The sequence below is a fragment of the Lagopus leucura genome, unplaced genomic scaffold (assembly GCF_019238085.1).
Source record: "Lagopus leucura isolate 7727_CA_CO unplaced genomic scaffold, USGS_WTPT01 Super-Scaffold_100001, whole genome shotgun sequence".
Lineage (NCBI taxonomy): Eukaryota > Metazoa > Chordata > Aves > Galliformes > Phasianidae > Lagopus > Lagopus leucura.
In genome coordinates this window covers 55,513,660-55,536,510 of record NW_024962262.1, presented here as the reverse complement: position 1 = coordinate 55,536,510, position 22,851 = coordinate 55,513,660, and the positions used below count along the sequence as shown (strand labels likewise).

General features: G+C 39.9%; 1 protein-coding gene across 2 annotated transcripts in view; it reads left to right on the top strand.

Moving 5' to 3' along the window:
- The window catches only part of MID1 (midline 1), a 239,004-nt gene that overhangs the window by 82,683 nt on the left and 133,470 nt on the right, over positions 1-22,851 (top strand). Inside the window, exon 1 of one of the 2 annotated variants that reach the window (XM_042867935.1) lies at positions 22,278-22,387. The exons of the other annotated variant lie outside the window; for it this stretch is intronic. The gene's annotated coding sequence lies outside the window, so the exon portion shown is untranslated. Of the gene's footprint in view, positions 1-22,277; positions 22,388-22,851 lie in introns of those variants that run through there. 2 annotated transcript variants of the gene reach the window in all.

Genomic DNA, 22,851 nt, shown 5'->3' with positions numbered 1-22,851 from the left:
GGAAATTAAAATTCCAAAGAAATTCTGAAATCTTTTCATCTGTGCCTTCTGGAGGTTTGTGTCTTTCTCCATTATAGCAGAAGCTCGCATGCTAAAATTTAACCCTTAATTGTAAGTTTTAAAATGTGAGTTAAGTCTTTCCTTTAATGACTTAAATTTGGTGTTATTATAATGTTAATGTCTGAAGAATTATTTAGAATGTTAAGAAAGTAGATCGTTCCTACCCAAGTAGTGTGCAAGAGTTTTCAAACAGGAGAAGTGTCTGAAATATTTCATCACTGCTAGAAATGAACATTTAACAGCAAAAGTGCTCACTAATGACCAACCCAACCTACTTTTCTCTGAAAAAATCTAATGGCATTGCCTTTTTTCAGTAGTTTTGGAACACTGCTTTAAGTTTTTTGGATTAGCTTTTGAAATACTGAATTGAAGTAAATGCAATCAAGAAACAAAGCAAACAAAACATGGTGATATGAGGAATGTTTTCTTTAGATGCTTTATTAGCAAGTCGTAAGAGCAAACAACTGTTTTCCACAGTACAATGGTAATTTTCCATTAAAAGGCTTGCAATGTCCCTTGAAAGAAAAAAAAAATCTAAAATTATCTGGTATCATGCACAGAATACATTGTGTCCAATATATCCCAGTAATTAGTTATCCTCCTGGAATGAACAGTGTAATTAACTAGCATTTACACAGTGTTTTTCTGTACAAAGTACTCCCATTTCACAGAAAGGAAAATAAAGGCGGAATTTTGGTCCAGCATTTCTGAGAAAAGAAGATTTTGAGTGTTCATGATCAGAGCACTGGACATTTTTCACAGATGATCTTCTCTGTCTATGAGAAGATGTTCTCCTGGAATCAGTCCCAGGGAGACATACTGGGGGAGCAGGTGGTCTCTATTGAAATGAAGTCACGGATATTTGAACACTATTGTAGTCATTAACAATGCATCAATTAAGCTCAGCACACATGGAAGGTAAATATTTATGTGACTGTCGATTCTACTGGAGAAAGTGGAAAACTGGACAAAGATGCCTGTGTTTCAGCTCTGTTTCAGTTAGGTGTCTGGCTCTGCTATGCTAATTTCTGTGCTACCATCTTTCTATAGAGGTAGGAGATTGGGAAATGCTAGACCAAATTGAGAAAAGTTTTAAAAAATCATTTTTGTCAAGAAAAAGCAGGCCAAGAAAAGCAACCAGCTGTAGTCCATACTGTGTTCCATGTGAAAAATGTGCTGTTAATTCTATTTTTTTTTTCTATAGGAGATGATTAGAGGGCTTTATAGTCTTTCCAGAAAAGTACAAAAGACATTATATGGCTTGATGTGTCTCTATGAATTTGAAAGGTATGATCTCCGTAGGGCATACTTCTGTTGGTTTTACATCATTAATGTTTCCCTTCATTTATTTCTGTGGAGTACCTGCACCATCTTTTAAAGTGGGAATTGCCTGGAGTAATAAATTGAATCTTGAATCTTTGCACCTGATGCCATGAGAGGTTATAAATGAGTTATAGGCGAGGAGGACAGAATCCTAAATGTTTCTATTTCTCATAGAAAAGCTGACCCTTGGGCTCATTAGCCAGAGAACGGAAAATCTGAACTTGTTAACAAGAAGGCAATTAATTATTTACACACATGAGAGTATTTGCCATTAGCATCCTTGGAATTATTAGTCCTTGTTCTGCTAGATTTACTTTTGCCCTCAAGACTGTAATTGTTAAAATCTTGATTTGGTCTTGCCCAGTTAAAACCAGGAAATATGTATCATACAAACTATGAGTTAAAGCAGGACTGTACGTATCCATTGCACTTGGTCTTTCAAACAGATTAAACCATCCTATTTCAGAGCTACAATAATGTAGAATCACCAGTAAAAACTCTGCTATCACCCATACAGTATTGTGTATTAATGTAGCACATTCATGACCAGATCAAAGTAAATAAATTATTGAGTGCTCTGGGTGATATTTATTTATTTATGCATGCATATAATTGTTAAAGCAAGTGGAAGAGAAAGATTTTGCATCCTATTATGACTCCTATGGGGAAATCTAAAGGCCATTCAGCCAGGTGGAGCTTCCGTTTGTTTTTATTTTCCATTCACTGCCATCCAACTATCTATCATAATGCCTTGAGCACTTTTAGACTATGAATATGCCTTGCTATAGCAAAATATAGGCTTTGTAAATAAAGCACCCCAAAGGGGGACCATATAGACTTCTAGGAATTTTCATATATTTAATCTAAGTTCTGAAAAGTATATTTCTGCATAAAATCTATGGATATTTATGTAGTAAAATATTTGAAGACCTTTTTGTCATAGGAAATTCCTTTTCCATGGCAGGTGACCTTTACAGGTCCTCTCTGGCTGCATAACTGCTACGGATATGAACATTAAGGGGTTTCAAATAGATGCAGCATGATGCAGGCATTTTTGAAAGATTGCTCCAAGGCTTTTCTCCCCAGTATTGGAGCATTTTGAAAGCTTCAAGGCCTGTGTTTCCCCACAGATAGGTACAATAAACTCCCAGTGGCTACAGCCAAAGCTGCACATGTGCGTCTAAGGGCAACATTTTGGCTTTGAACATTAACTAGGATATGAAAAAGAAAACTGAATTGGGTTTTCTGTAGCTCCTTTCATACTTGTTATGTCTCAAAGCATCTTGCAACAAAGAAATTAGATATTCTTAACACAGGAAACATGTAAGAAGATGGAGCAGGCATTAGGTGCTTAGCAAGCAGATCATACAGCATTTGGAAAAGCAGAGCTCAATTTATTAAGAAAAGCAACAGTGAACAGTAATACTGATGTTTTTTTCCCTTACTTTTTCCTCTCTCTGCCAGAGGGAAACAAGATGCCATTAATTTTTAATATTAAGTTTTTTAACCCTCTATCTTAAAACTGCTGCTTGTTTCCTTTCCCTTGGCATTTTTTTCCTGAGCATCCAACACAACCTCAGTAATACCACAGCCAGGTGTTTTAATCTAGTCATGTTAACATCACATGCACAGCTGTGCAGTAAGATAAGTGATGTCATTTGGAGAAAAGACCTTCCTAATCAGCAAAACAAGATAGGTGGAGTTTTCCAATAGCTCTTTAAAGATAACCAGCACTGCTGGAGCAGAGATGTCTCAGCCAGCTGTGTTTGCTTGCTCAAGAGTTGGAGACATGCAGTGTAGCACAGTGCCTGAGATGCCAAGTCACATGGGTGCCTAAATCCAGAAGATAGAGGCACATCCAGTTGGAGAAGAACACTGACTTGGAAATGCTTCCAAGATATTAGATTACTCCTACGTGGCTTCTTGCCATGACCTACATAAATCTTCACTGCGCTACCTCCAGTTGTTTAGACAGCAAGGTATGAGCACGAGGCTCCATTGTACAGACCTGCCACGTGTTCCAGTCACACAGTGTACTCTGAGCTGGCATATTCCTGCAAGCTCATTGCAGGACTTGGTGTAGCTGGGATGGTGCAAGAGATGATAAGCTGCTCAAGTCCAAGTGATGCTAATTTTCTAAGGAAAACAAGTCACTTAGTGCCCAGATACAATGGATATTTAGGCTGATGTTCCCAACACTACCAAATGAACAATTTATAGAATTTACAGCCTCTCTTTAGCTGGTTGTGATGCAGTATGAAAGTCGTGTGGGCCTATAATTTCTTCTCTAAATCCCTCTGTGAGTAAGCACTCTTGTAATGACCACCCTAGTTCATTTTCACTCCTTGGGACAGTCTGCATTCATATTACCTTCATCAGGATTGGATTTAGGCTGATGATATTTCCTTAATTGTTCGAATACATAATAGTGCATTTCTGGAATGATATACTCAACATTTACACCATGAAAATGGACAGCAACATATGCATCACTCTGCTACTGAGTTTGAAGTGGTAGGATAGGGTTTTGGGCAGTGCCAGGAACTTGCCACTGTTGTTATTGGGGTGGAATAATTTGGGTGCACTCACAGATTTTCTTGTGATTAATCTGTTTTACAATAAACAGGATTATGGGAGGTGCCAGTAAGTAATGATCATAATAACAGGATATCATATACCTACACACATCCATGCACACATATGGATGCACTTTTATATCGGATCTTTTTAATCACTGTTCAGTATTTGCTCAGTTAAACATTCCCCTTTGCTTTCTACATATTTCTGTGAAGATGTCCTTCCTGCTCTCAGCACTGCTGGATTACAAACTCAGAGTTTGTAATCAGGTGATGAACAGGCCCAGCTCTCCATTGCTAACTCACACAAGGCTTTCTATTAATCTTTGTAATTTGGTGCTGCAGTGGAAGCTGGGGGAAAAAAAATAGAAGTATGATAAAAACTCTAGTATTTCAGTTAGTTTAGGGAATATCTGCTTTCCTTTACAGATCATTCCAGCTTTGTCAAATTGTCACAAAGCATGAGCCTGCAGTAGGCTGAAATGCAGCATAAAGACAAGGCATTGACTAGATCCCACAGGTCCTACTTAGATCAGTGTTGCTCATTGTATTGCTAGTGGCCTGGGGGCTGATGCATGAAAAAGTATCAGCATCTCATCATCGACAAAGAGCAGCAAGGTCAAGGTGCTCCTGTCACGGAGAAGCATTGAGAGAAAGGAAAAAACAAGAAGGGAGAGACAGAGTGAGGACTAAGGGAAGTGCTGAGGCTGCAGCTACAGAGAGGAAGGGTGTGCAGGAGCCCCTGTCCTCCTGCTGCAGCAGCTGGTTGTCTCCTGCTGCACCCAGAGCTGGCTGGAGGGGCTTGCTGAGGTTTGTGGTGTCAGGATGTGGTCTGTGCAACGTTGGCCAAAAAGAGAAAAATGGAAACCCCAGAACTGTATGCAAATGTACAGCTACACAGAAGCATTTGCCAGAGTTTGGCTGCAGGGGAAGTCAGGAGGGTAGGTAATGAGTATTTTAATTAAAATTCTTGTAATGTCAACTACACAATGTTGTTGGTTTTTTGTGCCTTATTCATAGCAGCCCTCCTGAACATCACAGAGGACTGGGAAATAGGGACAGTGTGCGAGTGGTTTTCAGGGACAAAGATTTCTGTAGTTCTCTAATAAAAGAAGTTGCAAAGCCTCAGCCAAAGCTAATGAATGGCACAAAGATAGTTTCAAGCAAGGTATTCAACCAACAAGTCAGTGTGGTTTAAGAAACGTCCTCTGGATCTGCTCTACAAAGGAAAGGAGCTCACAACAGACTTATTAGCTACAGCAGGACCAGATTTGCCTTCCAGGAGCTCCCTGCCTGGGCTGCCATAAAATGGGGAGGGTCTTGTCTTACCTGCAAAAGAAAGCTAGCTTCTGAAAAGCACTGACCTCCTGCCAGGCTCCAAACCTTCCAGAGTCATGGTGTTTTAGCTTAAAAATCATAACACATTAAAGACAATTCTGCATTCCTTTTCTCTAGCCTCTGGCTTTCAGATCGTGGGGTTATACTCAGGTCAGACTGTCAGCTCTCTCTCTACAACAGTGTAAAGGCTAACTCCGTTTTAAAAAAGAAAATAAATCTGTGATTCTCACATAATGACTTGGTATCAAGAGCTGACTCTTCACAGAATACATCAAATAGCCAGAGCCTTGTGACAGAACTGTAAGAAATGGCAGCTCCTCATTATCCCATTGACTTCTGTAGAGTAACATCTAAGTTATGTTGTTAAAATGGACCAAAAGGACCCTTTCAGTCTTTGAATGTTTCCCAAGACAGATGACCAAGGATATAGTCCATGTGACAGGAGCTCATACAGTTTCCACCCTGTTTATGCCTCTGAGTTGTCAGCTGTGCTCTGGACTCTTACATTGTTAAAGCTGCTTACTGAAGTGTTACAACGACTTAAACTGGATGGTAATGACATGCAAAGTGGTAATAAGATGTAGGACGCTGTAGAGAAGCTAATAACCCACGGACCAGATGGGGCCAGAAGTGGTTGAGTGACTGCTCTATATTAAAATCCTAGAAAGTTTGAGAGGAACAAAGGTGGTGGAACTACACCTATGCTTGGGAATCTTTCCTTAAAAAGAGTGCAGGATCCTTGTCCCATTCAGACCCAGCTGTGAGCTCATCTGCATGCTATTCTCCAACAGCTGCAGATGTATTACAGCAGCCTTCTGTGCCTGTGCTAATGGGATAAAAGCATTTCCATGTGCTCTTTTCATTCTGAGAGAATACACCCCTTCCCACAGCCTCCAGTGTATCCTCATTCCCTTGAAATGGATTCAAATGTTAAAGCCTGCTCTGTTTAATTATTGCTAAAAGTCTGGGAGGAAACAAAATTGTAGGACAACTTGAAGCTGTTTCAAAATAAGTATTTATAAGGAACAAATGTGCAATCACTTACAGGAAATTCAGAAGCAGACAGAATGCAGTAACAAGTACTGAAAAGAATGATCATAAAACTTAGACAGTCTTCTCATTCATGTGTGTAATTCTGAGTTCCTGGCCTGCTAAATACTGCTCCTTAGTGAGTGCCCCTGATGGTCAGGACCCGCACAGAACAATGTCACAAGGTGAAAGTGTTGAGATGCTGGAGTTATCACATGTGTTGCCAGGCTTTCATGAATATGTGCGTGTTGCCATTTGGACAACTTTGTGCTTTATCCTTAAAACTACTATATCCTTGTAATTTGAAATGCAGCCATTGGGAAGAGTTTGCCTTCAGTCCTTTTTTCCACTCAAGTGCAAAATGGAGTTTTATCCAGAGATTTTATTTTTAGTTTTTCAGAGCGAATAACGAGGCCCATGTAGGAAAGTTTTCCCACTGCTATATATATCCCCATTATCTTTCTGCTGCTTTCTTCTTCTTCCAATCAGAGATTTCTGATCTTAAGACAGTGGATCAGTCAGAGGACATCTACTCTGATTTGAATGGAGCTTTGTGTGTATTTCTCTATATACATTTGACAAAGCCATGTCTAGTCTTCCCCCTTCCCTCTCCTTTTTCTAATACAAAAGTGATTGCTTTCATCAAGTTTGCTGTGGCAAAACTATAACGAAAGGTACTTAATTAAGGATAAGAGCAGTGTAAAGAAAACAAGACAAGGGTGGCTGTTCTTGTGGTTGGGCTTGAGTGAAGAAATGTATTTTCTTCTATTGTTGGATTAAGTTCAAATCAAAGTTCAAAGGGAATCTTGATTTACAATTGAGCATCATTTTCTCTTTTCCCATCAGAGTATTTGTGATGACATCTGGCAGCCACAGCAGCAGTAAAGCTCCACTATCCATTTTTTATTTATTTATTTTTAAGAACATACTTATATGTTTACTGAGAAGCAACCACCCAATCAAAATAGATACTGTAGCTTACTTTCAGTTTTGCACATAAGCCACAAGCTTCTTAAACTTGTCTTTTTTTTTCATGAACTAAGCAAACTATTTCAGTTTTCTTCTAATAGTTAATCACATCAGGATTTTTTCTTGTATAAAATTTGCCTGTAAAAGTTTAAAGCACCCTGTTTCTGGCAGAAAGGCCTCCTCCTGCCTTCCTGGTGTTAAAGCCTTTTTTTTTTCTTTTTTAACCCCTAGCTTCATACCACACAGAAAAAACAAAAACAAAAACAAAACAAAACAAAAAAAAAAACAAAAAAACAAAAAAACATTAATAAGAGATCTGAGAGGTACTATAAAATGTTTCTTGGAAAGGGATGTAAAAAGCATATATCATGTTTTGTGGAGGATGCTGCACCTAGTATTGTGGTTAAAAGAGCTGTACTGAATCAACATTGCTTTTTCATATGGAAACGAGACTATTGGCCAATGCCTATTGGTGATGTGTTGAAGATTCAGGCTGGGCTTCAGCAACTGCTGATAAACTCAAGACTCTAATCAACTATCTTTCAGAAACATTAACATTTCAAAATTAAATGCTTTTTCCTTTTCTCTGTTGAATGTAATAAATGTTTTAACATATTTTGCCAGTCTCTATGAAGTATAACAGGTGGACTGCTTTAAATGAAATAATTATGTCACTTAATGGTGGATAAAATCAGAACAGTAGCAGTTCTTTCATTTACAACTTTTTCAACCAGAAACTTTCATCTTATGTGTGTCATCAAGGTAATTAATAGAAAATATTAATGAGATGGAAGATGCTTTACTGAGAAATTAAGAGGTGCGACAGTGAAAAATCAAGCCAGAATCTTTTATTGCTCAAGGAAAGGGTTAGGACTCTCTCTGTTCATAAAATGTAAAAAGGAAAGTTCAGTCCAAAAGTCCATGAAGAATGATACATCCATTAGGGGTCATCTACCATAACGATGTGGTGGATCTACACTGTTCTTAGAGACAGATCTTGTGATTGCTGAAAAACACTGCTCCTCAAGCTGCCATGACCTGTTCACATAGCTGCTTAATGGGTATCATGTTAATACCCTCCAGATGTCTTCCTTGGGTGTTCTTGGTGACATGCTGTGCCAGTAAGCAACGTATTATTGAGATATTAAACTGGTAGATATGCTTCCATATGCAAGAAGCTATACAGAGGACATGCCCAAAGTGCAGCCTGCGGCTGTGTGCAACACAGCACAGCACAAGTGCAGCCACCCCCTGCTTCCACGTCATTGTGGCGGTGGCTTTGCTCCAAGAATGCACCCATCACTCAGCACCAACCAAAAACTGGTGTGCTATGAACCCTATCTGGGCTGAAATCCAGGCATGGGAAGGGAACAGTGCAGTGACAGCTGAAGTTATGGCAAATAAGTTTGTGGACTTTGATGCACTGGCTAAACACAGTCCTGTGAACGGTGAAAAATATGCAGCTGTGCTTTCCATTGTGATAGAGGAATCTGAGAATAGATTTCAAGGTTGAGGAGGCAAAAATCAATTTTTTGGTTTATTTGTGACTCCATTTTTAGTAGACACAAATATATTACCTGTGAATTTTCAAATGGAATGTATACTGTTACAGCCAAAAATCACGTCTCCTTGCCAGACTTTCACAAGCCCTCTCATACCAGAGAGAAATACCCCTCGCTTCATAGTCACATCTTATTCATGCCATTGTTTTTTATCAATTTGTAAACAGTTATTTTCACTGATGAAGCACAGGAAGAGTAAAATTTCATAAAAAATCTCTGCTGATGTTCTCACTAAGAATTGCAGCCACCACAATCAAACCAGAGCGATGCATTTGTTTCACAAAAATAAGGTCACACATGCCACTTTTTTAACGGTTTTGTTGCCCTTTTTTACTGTTTTGATTTAAAAAAAAAAGTTTTGTTTCTTTATATGTTAACTATTTTATGTATTTTACAAGAGCTGCACTGAAAGTAATGCTTCCCATTCTATTATGTCAGCCCATGACATCAGAGGTGGATGTTGGTGGTATGGCAGTAGAAGCTGAACTTTCCTGACAATATTCCACTACATGTTGTTGCTGTGCGACAGATGGCAGCTGAGGGGCTGTCTGGCAAAATTGTGTCTGACACAGAAGTGCATATGAAACACAGGTATATCACTGAACTCTCTGTGGAGAAAATGGCACCCACTGACATTCATCAATGCTTGCTGAGCACTGATGGAGACCAAAGAATGGATGTGAGCACAGTGAGGTGATGGAGTGGATGGAGTGGGTGGATGGAGCGTTTCAACAGTGGTGACAGCGGGTCAGCTCCACTGGTGCAGATTGTTACAAGCATGGCATGCAGGCTTTTGTTCATTGCTGGTGAAAATGCTTGTAATGCTGGTGGCTATTGCTGAAAAAGAGTTTGTTGTGGCTGAGAATGTTCTCTATTAAGTAGTGTTATTGTGCTCTTTGTATCTGTTGTAATTTTCACAGAAATAAATAGGAGGTATTTCGTACGGAGCAACCTTTATAGATGCTGCCCAAGACAATTCCCCTTCCCTCATTGTGGTTTGGGCAAGCCGAAAGGTTAGACATCCATAACATATAAGACGGAAACTGTCTTCCAAAAAGGTTGGGTCTGGCGCTGTGGGACCATTGTTTGTACAGGCAGAGACAACCTTGAGAAGTGCCCAAGGCATGCTGGCAAGGCATGATTCTGTGGAATACATGTCAGTCTCACTGAGAACCTGAGTATGCTATTGAAATTGGTGCAGTAGGAGTATACAAGAGCATCTTGGCAAGATGCAGTCATTCTGATTTTTTTACTCCCATGTGTGCATGTGAATGGCAGAGAACAGACTCCTCAGATTCAGAATATACTTGATTCCTAAACATTTCAAGAAACTATTTGGCCTTTGACACTGATGACATACCATAGATTGCTAATAATGGCATGCCTGAACTTTTGTTAAGAAAATAAGCACATCCCTCAGTAATTCCCACACTCTTGGATTAAACCACCTTCCATATTAATGAAAGGGCTGCTGAAATACAGAGAAATAGTAAATACTCAGCTACATAAAACTTGTCCTCCATTCAGGGCTGTTTTATGAGACTGAGGAAAATTAGAAGAACAATAAGATGCGGCTCTGGGCAGCCTGGTCTGGTGGTTGGCGACCCTGCCCAGTCGCCAGTGGCAGGGAGGTTGAAAATAGATGATCTTTGAGGTCCTTTTCAACCCAGGCCATTCTATGATTCTACAACTCCATGATTCTGTGTCAGATATTCATTTGTCAGCAACACCTGCTCTTGGACACAGCTAGGAGTGACAGGTTATTCTTGCAAGAGTCAAGATCTCGCACAAAGCTGTTGATTTTCTGCTGAATTATTATGGCAGCTTCATTAACTACCCTTAAAAAAAGGAAGCATGAGTAAGAGGAAGAAATCACTGAGTAAAGATAGAGGAATACCTGAAAGGAAATACTATGAATAGACCAGCTGGGAGAGGAAGCACAGTCTAAAGGTGAGGTTACATTGTTTTATTCATTTTCCATTGGAAGAATAAAATCTATCTTCAAAAGGAATTCAGGCTTGGATAGTAATTGTAGCTCTAAATGTTCTCAGTGTAAAGATTCAACCTGCTCACATCTACCAATAATACGAAGCTTATTATTTGCAAGAGTGGAAATAGTGGGATTTATGCCAAAATTCCCCAGTATTTATTCTTTGTGCATCTAGGAAGAAACAAGTCATAGAAAACTGTGAGTGCAAACAAGAATAAGAGTTCATTTCATTTTGAGGATGTGTTTTTTGCACAATTCTTGGAGGAGGTAATAATCAGCGGAATGATGTTGTTTCCACAGAGCCACTCCGTAGAGGTGGTATCGAACCACGTTCTGTTCTGTCTGGACATGGCACTCAAAACCACATCATTTGTCTGATTCAGAAGTTCTTTGTTTGGGTTTTCTGGGTACTTTTTTTTTGTCAGCAAACACAAAGTGAGTGTAAAATCAGGAAAGACAGAAGGAAGATGAAAATGAGCAAGACAGATTGATATCCACATAGTTTTAAGTGGAATGGTTCGAGTTATGCTAGGGTTTATTTGCTGGTGTTTTTATCCCCTTTATGCTGACTATTAGAATATCCTGTTGCTCTAGGCTAATGTGGAATGCGCTCTGCTTAAATGGTCAGAGTTCAGCGGTTTCATCATATTTTTGCAAGCAGAAAGCTGGTCCTTAACATTTTTTTCCTTATCCCAAGGGGCTAGGCATGTGCTGGGAAAAAAATTTATCACAAATTTCAAGTATGCAAACTTGTGGGCCTTTAAGACTACTGAGAAATCCCAGCACAGACTTCACGGTGGTAATAGAGCTGGGGCATGAAGTGCAATAAAACGTGCTTCCAGGTACGCACCGATAGTACACTCACCTTATAATCATTCCAACAAGGAGCCCTGTTTCTTTCGGAAGCAGCTGGCGTAGCAGCCTGCGCACTGCACGCAGCGCTGCCAGCCGCAAGGAAGGGAGGCTGAGTGGGGGCCGAGCGATTGGCCTTTTGAATGGCTGCCATCGAAGGTCCCGATAGAGGAGCGGGGAGGCGGCCGCCAGGGGCTGCTCTGAGCCCGGCACGGAGCGGGCAGGCAGCTCCAAGCCCGCTCCGCTATCGGTACCTTCAACGGCAGTGGCAAACCGACTCCTTGCTAATGCGCACGCCCCGCGCCCTCCCCCCACCCTTAGTTTTATATCACAAAGATTTTGGTGGCTTGTTTTCCTGAGAAATGTCCTCCTCATCCCTTTTCAGTTTGCGTGTGTTCCTGAGTTTGGTACATTTGCTTTTCCTGCTTTTCTGTCTCATTCATTTGTCACCCCATCCACTTTTTCATGATAGCTCCTATAATTATCTCTCCTTTTAAGTGCCATAAGTACCTAAATACTGAAACCAGTGACACACTCATCATACCAGATGATAGCTATCTTGGTCAACAGAGGGCTGGCTGTAGGTTTGGGAACAGGTTTCATTGCAGTTGCTAAGCCTTCTGGTGGCTGACATCACCGTCACCTTCTGACTTTGCAAGTCAGGTTGGTTGCGTGCTGAGGAAAGAGAAGGCAACAAGACATCCCTAGTCTTCGGAAAGGAACCAAAACATAGAGTGAGTATGGATGGGTTATTTTGTGGATAACAAAAGTGCAAGTTGTAGAACAAACACAGCTAATTTTACTTCTGCTAAGCATAGCACAAAAATGCTTCTTGCTGAATGCTCATTATTGTGTTTGTAGATCGACTTCATATGTGCCACATGTGCTTATTGTTGTTGTGTTGTGATTTCAAGCTTTTATGAAGTGATAAGCCACATATTAATAGCTTTAACAGAAGGTGCCCTAGTTGTTAACATGGTCACACCTTGCAAGAACAATATGCTATGCCCATTTTTGATTCTAGAAAAATGCAACATTCTGTGCTTTAAAATACACAAGGTAAATGCCTAGTTAGTACTTAAATCTGCTCAATATATTATCTTATACAAATTCCTACCCTGTTGCTCAGTACTGCTATAAAAAATTGCTGCCTCAGAATGCAAAATATTAACTAATTTCCCAGGAATCTCTCTGGGTGAAAAGCAGATCTGGAAGTTGCAAGCACATTTGCTCCTGCTTAGTCTTACTCAAAACTTAACTATCGTCTAACTCTAGCATAGTAACAGGTGTTCCAGTATATTAAAGTTATTACCCTAGATTAGAGAAGTCTCTCTCTCTATTTTTTTTTTTTTTTTTTTTTTTTTTTTTCTCCTTTATTGCTTTTATTTTATCAGTGGAATATAGATGTAATCCTAGAAACCTTCAGCTCATTAAAAATTGTGCTGGTAGTACTGTAAATGAGTTTCATAGTAGCAGGATTCCACCTCATAACTACAACTAAAGTCACCGAAAATACTCAAAATAAAGCATAAGGGATATAGTGGTCACAATAGCCTAAAGAAAATTAAACAGAGTGTTTTTATCATGATAAAAATTAGGAAACTTTGCGTGTGTTCTCATTCCTGGATATTTTAATAAATGAAATGAAATGAAATGAAATTAGTATGTTGAAACTTTCCTTTATTTGCATTATGAAGACAAGGATGAAAATACCAAATGTGTTGTCTTTATGATTACTCTTTTCAACCTGCCCTTTTGAGCAGGCAGTGCATGAAAGCATTTGCCCATGAGTAATACCTTATTAAGCTGTCAAGATTTGATGTGACACACTTTTCTCCAAATTTGCATGCCTGATAATAGTCTTCCTAAATATCACCTTCAAGTCCTTTGGCAAAAAAAGTATCCCATCTGAAAGAAACATTGAATCAGATGTTGGTGGTGGGACAATCTCAGGGCAATGTCTGCATGCAAAACAGAAAGTTCAGGCCATTAAAAGCTATATGGTCTACTGCCACTACTGTTGAGTTCTTTGTGTAGTGAGGGCTTGTTGCCTTGTAAACATGTTTCCATGACTCATTAAATCCTCTGAAATAAAAGCTCTCACAATTCCAGTACAGTGGAGCTGTCATTTTTAGATTTAATTATAAACAGGGTATGTAATGAGCTACCTAACTTGTCCCCTTTTCTGAAGGAGGAGGATGGCTAGTGACCTTTCCTTTCTCCAAACAATACTAAAATCCACTTTATTTGAAAGATGAAGGAGTGGAAAGTCCTCGACAAAATAAAAGGAGTGCATAAATGAATGCCAGCTGGGTAACTAATATTTTACATAACAAATAGGAATATATGTTTTGTGAACCTATTTAGTGTTCAGCTTAAGAGACTATAGTAACCATAGCAACTCCTCTATCACCTGTTTGAGACACTGCAATACCTTAATGAACTGTGCACCAAATGCTCTGCTAATATTTGTTGAATGTTAATGATATTATCTCTTGAAGAGAGGTACACTGAAAGATAAATTTGTAGAAAATGTTTGAGACAGGAAAGAGCAGAGTGGTGTATCTGTCGCCCACAGCGTGCCCATTATCACAGCTAACTGCACTGAAGGCTTTAGTGGTCTGTGGTGGCCAAACAAGCAATATTAAAGGGAAAGTTTTTCTGCACTGATTGAACATGGGAACACACAGGGAGGCACCCAAAATACATTTCGAATCAGATCCATCCCTTGAAGCAGTTATTAATTTACAAATGCTGCCAAGCCATGTACTTTATTTGTAGGTTTCTGAATCACATAAAGCTGTAATAATAAAGATCTGTAGTGTCAGTTTCAGTCATTTTAGGCTCTGCATTTTAGGTGCTATTTCTTCCTTTTCAATTTCCAAGCCATAAGTGATCAGGGCTTTATTCTTCTGCAGTTTAAAATATGGGTATGGCAGATTAATTCTTCTGTGCCCCACAGCCCCGGGCCTGAGCATGCAGGGATGGCCTGCAGAATTATCTTGTTAAAGTATCATCACCTTTTCCCAAAGGACTGTTGTAGTAGACTTTATTCTTGTAGCCTGTGAACTACTTAGGGAAGCAGGTGGTTTTCAGTTAACTGAAGATCCGAGTGAATTTTGAATTCCCTTAATAAAAGATATATGGAAACTATTTAAATCATGGAAGTCTTTGATTTCAAACCTCCAACATTTATTTATCTCCCACTTCAGTGTGAATTGCATTATACTGTGTGCATAAACTTCTACTCCTGAGTTCACACATGCAAAGGAAATATGTTGAATTTTGTTGCTATGTTGCCTAATGACAAAATGACTTGGTAACCGTTGACTTTGCATGTGACAGGGGTTCTTCGTGTCCAGTTTCGTAGTGCTGTGCTATAGAGTATGTACCAAGTTCTTCCCTCTTAATCCCAGAAGGCTTCCAGAGAATAAAAGCAATGAAAGCATGAGTGGCTTAGTGATTCAGGATCTCCAGAACCTCACTTCCAATTGCCATTTACATAAAGGACCTTCTTGGTGCCCAGTATTTGAAAAAGGCCTTTATGAAATGGGAGCTGGAATCTTCATAGAATCATAGAATTGAGTTGGAAGAGACCTTTAAAAGTTATCTAGCCCAAATCCCCTGCAATGAACAAGGACACCTACAGCTCAGAGCCCCATCCAGACTGACCTCGAATGTCTTCAGGGATGGAGCTTCCACCACCTCTCCGGGAAACCTGTGCCAGCACCTTGCTACCCTTACTGTAAAAAACCTTTATCTTATGTCCAACCTTATATTCCCTCCTTAAATTTGAAATAATTTCCCCTTATCCTATCACAGCTAACCCTGCTAAAGAGTCTGTCCCCTTCTTTCTTATTGCCCCCTCTTGGATACTTGAGATATACTTCATAGTGTATTACTGTAAAATACAAGACAATGGAGGTTCTGGAAAAACAGAGTATGTGCATATATGACAAGGTGTGGCACTGGGGATTAAAATCTACATGAAACAGTTTAGAAGGCATGCATTAATCTTGCACTCAGTGCAAAATAATGATGTTGGCTAATCTGTTGCAAGCAAGGCTTAGAATGGATGGTTCTCCCTGTAAAAAAAAACACATGTACTCATGAAATATGACAAACTTGGCAATATCTGTAAATTTTAGTGTCAAAATGACTAATGCAGAATCATAATAAGTTATGGAAGTGAGAAATGCAGAACTAGAGCCTGGTGGTATGCATTTCATCTGTGTGCTGGCCTCCAAATTCCAAAATCTTACCAGAATCTGATTTTCCAAGTTACCAATCTTCATGAAAATGTTGAAGAATGTAAAAAGTAGAATCTTCATGGACTAGTCTGTGTTGTTGTTGTTGTTGTTGTTTTAATATAATTTGATATTTATTTTAGTTTTTTTAATAAGGGCACCTTATAGAATAAGAATCAAAGGACTGAACTATGAAACTGGTTTGCCTGGAACCTGGAGAAATGCATTACTTTTGTTGTCATTGTCTTTTGCTGCCAGTGCCATGTAACAAAAAGAGAGGCCCAAGAAGGGAAACATCTGGAATTGTGAGCTAAATAAAGTAAAAATTCTTTTGGAAACTGGTAAACCTATACTATATATGTCTGTAATTAAAAAGAATGAGGTACGCTGGCTCATAAAAGTACCATCTGAAAACAGTTTAGAGGTTAGAAAAAGGCTACTTGGCACAGGCAGAAGGGCAAGCCATGACCAGGCCTGTCCTCTCAGATCTGCACTCCCAATGGGGCTGCTGCACAGTGCTGTGCTTCAAACCTCTCCTGTGCTGGTGTACAAGAAGAATTTTAGGCAGTGCTCCTGGTGAGAAGAAGCATTAATTTCCATTGGGATGACTCTTTCCTGCTTTGCTGCTTTGATGCTTTGTGGTGTCTGTCCACATCCTTGAATTCCTTAACTTAATATTTTCTGGTATGAACATTCTTTTGTTTTTCTCTTAAGTCCTTTTCCTGCTTTTCTCATTTGAAATTAGAATAGTGTGATTTTTCCTTGTGTAAAACTTCCCAAGTAAATGTATTACATTATCAATACCAAGAGCCATGCTGAAACAGTGGGAAAGGATATTAATTCAGTGTTTCACAAGTAAACTGACCGTGAGGGTAACCTGTGAACTGCAGAGGCTACAAGTCAAACCCTGAGTCACGTATATTCGCACATTCCCAGTTGTATAAAGAGGTTTTCCTAAGCAAAAGGACTTCAGGATTGGGTTTAGTTTTTCTATTGTCATTCCCCTGCTCACTCCCTGCAGGCTTAATCCTCACCACAAACATTGCTATGCATTGGCATCTTGACTAGAGAAAGGGAAAACAATCTTCGAACTTCTTTCTTTTAAACAGAAGGAGAGCTTACATTTTATTTTACCCAAAAATTTCAATGTGTTTCTGTTAAACACGCAGACACGCACACACAAAATTTTCTAGAAATAACTGCATATTTAGGAAAGCAAAGGTAGCTTCAATGCAAAGTTGAAGAATTAGAATGGGGGGAAACCAAACGCCTCGCCCTGGACATGAGCAGCTTACTGGCTGCAGTTTGTATTGCTGCTCTTTAAGGTACGATTCTGAGTCCTGTGAAATAGAATACTTCACTACACAAGATTTTTCTGTCTGACTGTGTTGCTGTATAATCAACAGATAACTTTTCCATCTCCTGTCCCTGCTTCACAGAAGCACATTTTCCACACGGAGGCAGCTGGCATGGATAGTTGAAACTGTGGGAAGAAAAGATAAAGGAGAATTCGCTGAGGGAATACTCCTAGGGGAGGCTTTCCTGTAAAATTAGGTTTTATGAGAAAATATAGATTGTTGCTGAAATTTTCTTGCTTTTTCTGCCCAGAAAAAAATGAAACAAAAAAGATTTTAGAATGACTAGAATTTTTAGGCAAATTCAACTGTGTCAATCTGAGCTGAAATGTCTGATTTCAAGTCAGTGAAATGCTCGTTGTTCTTCCCAACAGTGGTACCTTTTTTCATGGGATTTGTAGAGAGATGTTTTTGATATGTGCCTGAATCTTCACTTGCTTAACATGAATTCATTGTGTGATTGATTTTTGAAGTCAGTTCACTAAATAAGTTATTGATAGAAAATGCAATGTAATGAAATTGCTTTTTTTTTTTTTCCATGCTAATGAGGGCTTGCAGAAACATAAAGCTTATTATTTTATTATTCTTGATTTCATGGATGGTTATTAAATCTTGAGTATTAAGAAAAAAACCAATGTCATTTAACTATTACTTTTAAAAGCAATTAGGTATCATTGCCAACCAACTATCAACTAGCAAATAAAAAAAGGTAACCTCAGCAAACTAAATATGATTTGTATTAAATTCTGCATGTACCTGTGTTAGAGAACAGATAGCTTAGAACCTCTCAGCCCTTCTACCATCCTTCTTTGTCAGTCTTTAACTCATTGTACTTCCATATAATTTTGAAACAGGCTTTCAGAGACCTTTTTTTCCACTGATTTATTACACACAACTGTGCACCAACTTGTTCAGCCTAGCAGGTCAAGCATCTGCCTCTTAGCACAGATGCAGTGAAATGAAATTCAGAAGTTATTAGTCTTTTGATTAAAATAGCCAAATCAAAAAGTCTAGTCAGTTTTGTCATTAAGGTGGGTACAGATGGATCATTTTGTACCATGTTTCTGTCTGCCTGAGCCGCGGATAGTTTCAATTGTGTAAGTGATGGAGGAAGGAGTTGTTCTGAAGACATCTTCTTTCTCTCTTGCCTGTGGCTGGTGCAGCCCCAAATGAGACCAGAGCAGTCTGAAGGATGCGGTAAATAACTGAGCAAGGAGAATGGTCTTCTAAGGACCGCTCCTCCAAGAGGGCTGCAGTGTGATCTCATCTCTGCCTTTTCAGAGATACCCTGCCAAGAGGCTGAGTCATCTTGCTTGAAAGGTAATGCATTTCCCAAAGGTCAGCCTTAAGGACTTTGTACACTGAAGCTTTCAGTCTCTATTTGTAAATTGAAGGTTGCCTGACATTGCTGGTCTTATTTTTTGAATTTCTGTTGGATGTGCATTTAAATATCCATGTCAGACATTCTGCCAGGGTAATTAGTTCATCTTTCTTCCATTCACCACAGCAATGTTGATAAAGGCAGTTAAGTACTGCTTTGCAAGGTTCCACTCAGCACTTTCTTATACTCTTGGCTATGTATTTCAAAATTGGTGTGACACTTTCTCATCTTGAAAACAGGGTTTTTTTGAAGTATATTGATAGTATTTCAGACTTCTTTTAATTTTTATGCCATCTTCTCAGAAATCTTTCCAACTTAGAGCTTTCTAATTCAAGTGTTACTGTGCCAGTTCTACTGGAGGTTATTTTTACATTCCAGAGTTGCCTGGAGTTATATATTCTAGTGTTATGTGGGGTTATTAAGTAGCGTTTTGTATTCTGAGCATCCCAGTCTTCCTGCAGGTGCCAATTTCAATCTGCTAGGGGAGGAACTATTAAAAACATTAGAAATGAATTGCAACATTAGTTTGAATATGAATATTACCTTTTCCTCCCAAAGTGCAACTGTTCAGCTTGTTTATTTTAAAAAACACACGCATCTTTGTTTTTACAGTTGTCTATTGCAAAGTAAAGGCAACCTATTTGTGACAGACTTCATATCTAAAGACATTTAAAATGTTGATTTTCAAGCTAGGTTCGGTTCTTTCTAACCCATGCGCCGAATCATATTTTCCTCTGCTTTCAATATTTTACTCCTACTGTGTATAATATACCCTGGGGTCTGGTCCATATCTATCTGGCCCAGCTCAGTAAGGACACAGAGTGGTTCTTGTGTCTGCAGCTCATATTCAATTCTCTGCACTGAGAAAGATTTCCATGGCAGCTGGAATTCAGGTAATGAGAAGTCCTTCCACTTCCCATTTTGCACCCCATGCTACTGGCAGGGCTCTGGCTGGGCTGGACTACATAAAATTGCTTTAAATGAAAAAAATTCCAGTGATCAAGTAAATTCCATGTTAGGTTGCCCTGCATCTGGATCACCTGTTTGAAACTGTTCTTGAATTTGCCTTGTCACAATTTTTAACCTTCAGACTTGTTCACTGTATTGATTACCACTGAGCTAATCCTCATTCTGCCCTTTGTCCTTGTAACCATTTGTCTTTTAACATACATCCATGAGAATCCTCTAAGGCTGTCGGGCTCCCAGCCATGACTTTGCTCTCAGTGATGCAGGTGTTTGCTCTTGGCAGTGCCTGAACTTACACCTGGTACCACCTCCTCTAGCTGCCTTTCTTCCACAACTTCCCACTGGACAGACTGTGAAAGTTTCTTCCTTCCAGGCCAGCATTTTTTTTCCTTCTTCTGAATATGGTATGACTTTCTCACATACATACATACAATTGGGTGACAGATGTGAAAACAAGTATCTTGAGGAATGTTTAAAAACCAGCACGAGTCTTGCATCCAAACTGGCATCCAAACTCTTGTTCCTCCCATCTAGCTGTACCGCTGTGTCTCTGGAGATGGAGTACCTTCAAAACCAGTTCAGATGTTCACCCTTTTGTATTCTTTGCTTCATATTCCTTGCTGATTTTTAAATTCTGAACCTTCATCTAAATCACTGTTACCAACAGAGTTTCTCTCTATGGCACAATTACTTCAGAAAAGCATCATTCCCCTCCTTTTGAATGCATATCAGAGGGAATTCTCCTGGGTTTAACCACTGTAAAAGGTTTTCTCATAATCACTACTCAGTTCAAATGACACGTGTCCACTCTGCTATGTTTGGGCATCAGAGGAGAAGCATTCCTGTTAAGTGCTCTTAATGCACCCCACTCTTGCATTGCAGCTACTTGGAGCCATTGTGCAAGCATGCCTGACAACACCATCACTGGAGGATCAATGAGTTGTCTGTGCTTTGGTCTTACCCTGTGCAGGGTGTTGTGAATAGCCATCGAGACACTTGGTTTGTGTTGCAAGTGAAGCATAATGGGATCCTCCCACTTTAGAACGGGTACCTGATGAGCACAGCTGGCCATGGATGAAGTGCTTCACATCAGCTTTTCCCTCCATCCCTCCTTGCTTCTAAGCTGTACAGTGCCAGTATTATGCAAACTCCCCTCTTGGTGGCACTTAGGAGAAAAATTATTGTTTTTCAATGGGAAAGCAATCGAGCAGATTTTTCAGACCTTGCTTTTCGTGTGACATACCCAGCACTGGAGCTTATCTATCACTTTTAGCTTTTATAAGCTAAGAGAAATATATTTTAAGAAGTCTTTAATTAAAATCCTGGCAGCACATCACTCTAACAACTTATTATTTCACTTTTTTCCTGCAGCTCAGTTCAATAAGATTTCCTGTACTGATATGAATTCTGGAGAATGACTGCATTTTGCCATGGTAGATAAAACCCTTACAGAAGCAAATCTACGATGTTGGGGCTTTTCTTCAGACATCAGATCTGCCTGATTGTCCCCTTGAGATCAAAAGACAGCTTTCCCTTTAGAGAAACAGAGACTAATGGCTTTCTGAACTGATATAAAGCGAGGGGAAAAGAAATTGGAAAAGAGTGGGTGGTATGAATTTGTGAATTTGCAGTTTTCTGTTTCTCTGCTTTTCTGTTTGTTTGCTTTTGACTCAAGAAAGGCGTAACTCAAACTGCAATGGCGTTATAGATTAGGGGTATATGTACATATGTATGTAGCCTTTTTATTTGTTTATTTTAATGGAAGCCACTGAGGGGCAGCAGATAAAAGCCAATCTCGTCAAAATCAGAAATATGTATCTGTTTCCTTTGAAGTTGCAATTGGGCTCCAGTATTTTGTTGCACAAGTAGCAAAGTTTCAGAAATCACCCTGAAGAAGGGAAAGCAGGCAGAGGTGATTGAGTATTTGCCACCAAGGCAAAATCTCACAGCAGACCAGCACTTGCTCTTCATGCAACTGGCATACGGCATTTTCCTAGCTTTCTTCTCTCATTAATGACACAGTTTCTTTTTTAACCTGACATGAGGAAATAGGTGCATTTAGAACACCCACGGCTGTTGCTAGCATGAAACATTGCCACATTCGCGAGGCACTTCTCGAATACCCTGCGCGTTCTATGTGGCTGTGGGACTTGGGGAGTTTCCATGGACATCTCTATGTTCTTGCTTAAGTCCTGGGAGCCCTTTAAACAGACCCGGAGAAGTTAAACGAGAATAATCTCTCGCACCGCAAATTGACTTCCCTCTTTGTAGCCCTAGACACTGTTTCCAGCTGCTTTCAGTCTTTCAAATCCTTGAAAGCTTTCCTAATCCTCATGTCGGCAGCCTTTATGCGCTCCCCTCTCTCCCTCCCCTCTCTCCTGATTGGCGAGGCGATGGCACGGCCTGATTCAGCCAACTGCTACATCCCTGAGCTGCGGTTTGAAATAGGAGCCAGGCGGACAGTTGCCTCCCTGCTCCTGACTTTTAATAGGCTGGGAAGGAAGGCTGGGAAACTTGACATTGTCTTAGGAAGGGTTCCCCCCCCCCCCAGCAAAGGATAAAAGAAGAGGGGGGGAAGAAAGAAAGAAAGAAAGAAAAAAAAAAAAAGTAAAAACAGCCAGGGCGAGGGGGAAAAACTTGCGTACAGCAGGAAACTTGATGGATCCCTGCCCTGCGGCCAGTGGCGCGGCGTAGCCCCTTCCCGGCTGGATGGATGATGGGAAGCTCACCATGAGGCAGGTGAGGAGCTCGGCTCCGGGCGGAAGGAGCGCCGCGCTCTGCGCTGGGCGGCATCGAGGCTTCTTTTCTTTTTCTTTTTTCCCCCTTACCCTCTTGTAAAGTAAGTTTCAAGGCAAAGGGAAGCATAAGGGATTTATTTATTTCGATTTTCAAATTTTCCTTGCCGTGCGGGTCGCTGTGCGCCTGTTCAGGGGACGAACGGCGTTTGTGAGATCCGTAAATCAATTCCCGCTTGCTGTGGCTTGCATGCATTGTGTGGGCTTGTCTCCGTGACATGGAAAAGGAAAGGGCTCGCTGTGTTATAGGGCTAAACACGCCAATAATTCAGCCCAGGGATAATTTATTAAACTGCTCTGCGTGAGCTCCTTGCCTGCCAGTGCTTTAATCTTCTGATTGCTTTAAAACGTGGTAGTTTCAAGCTGTCTTACAGCCTCACAAAAGTACTTTAAGAGGGGTTTTCTAGT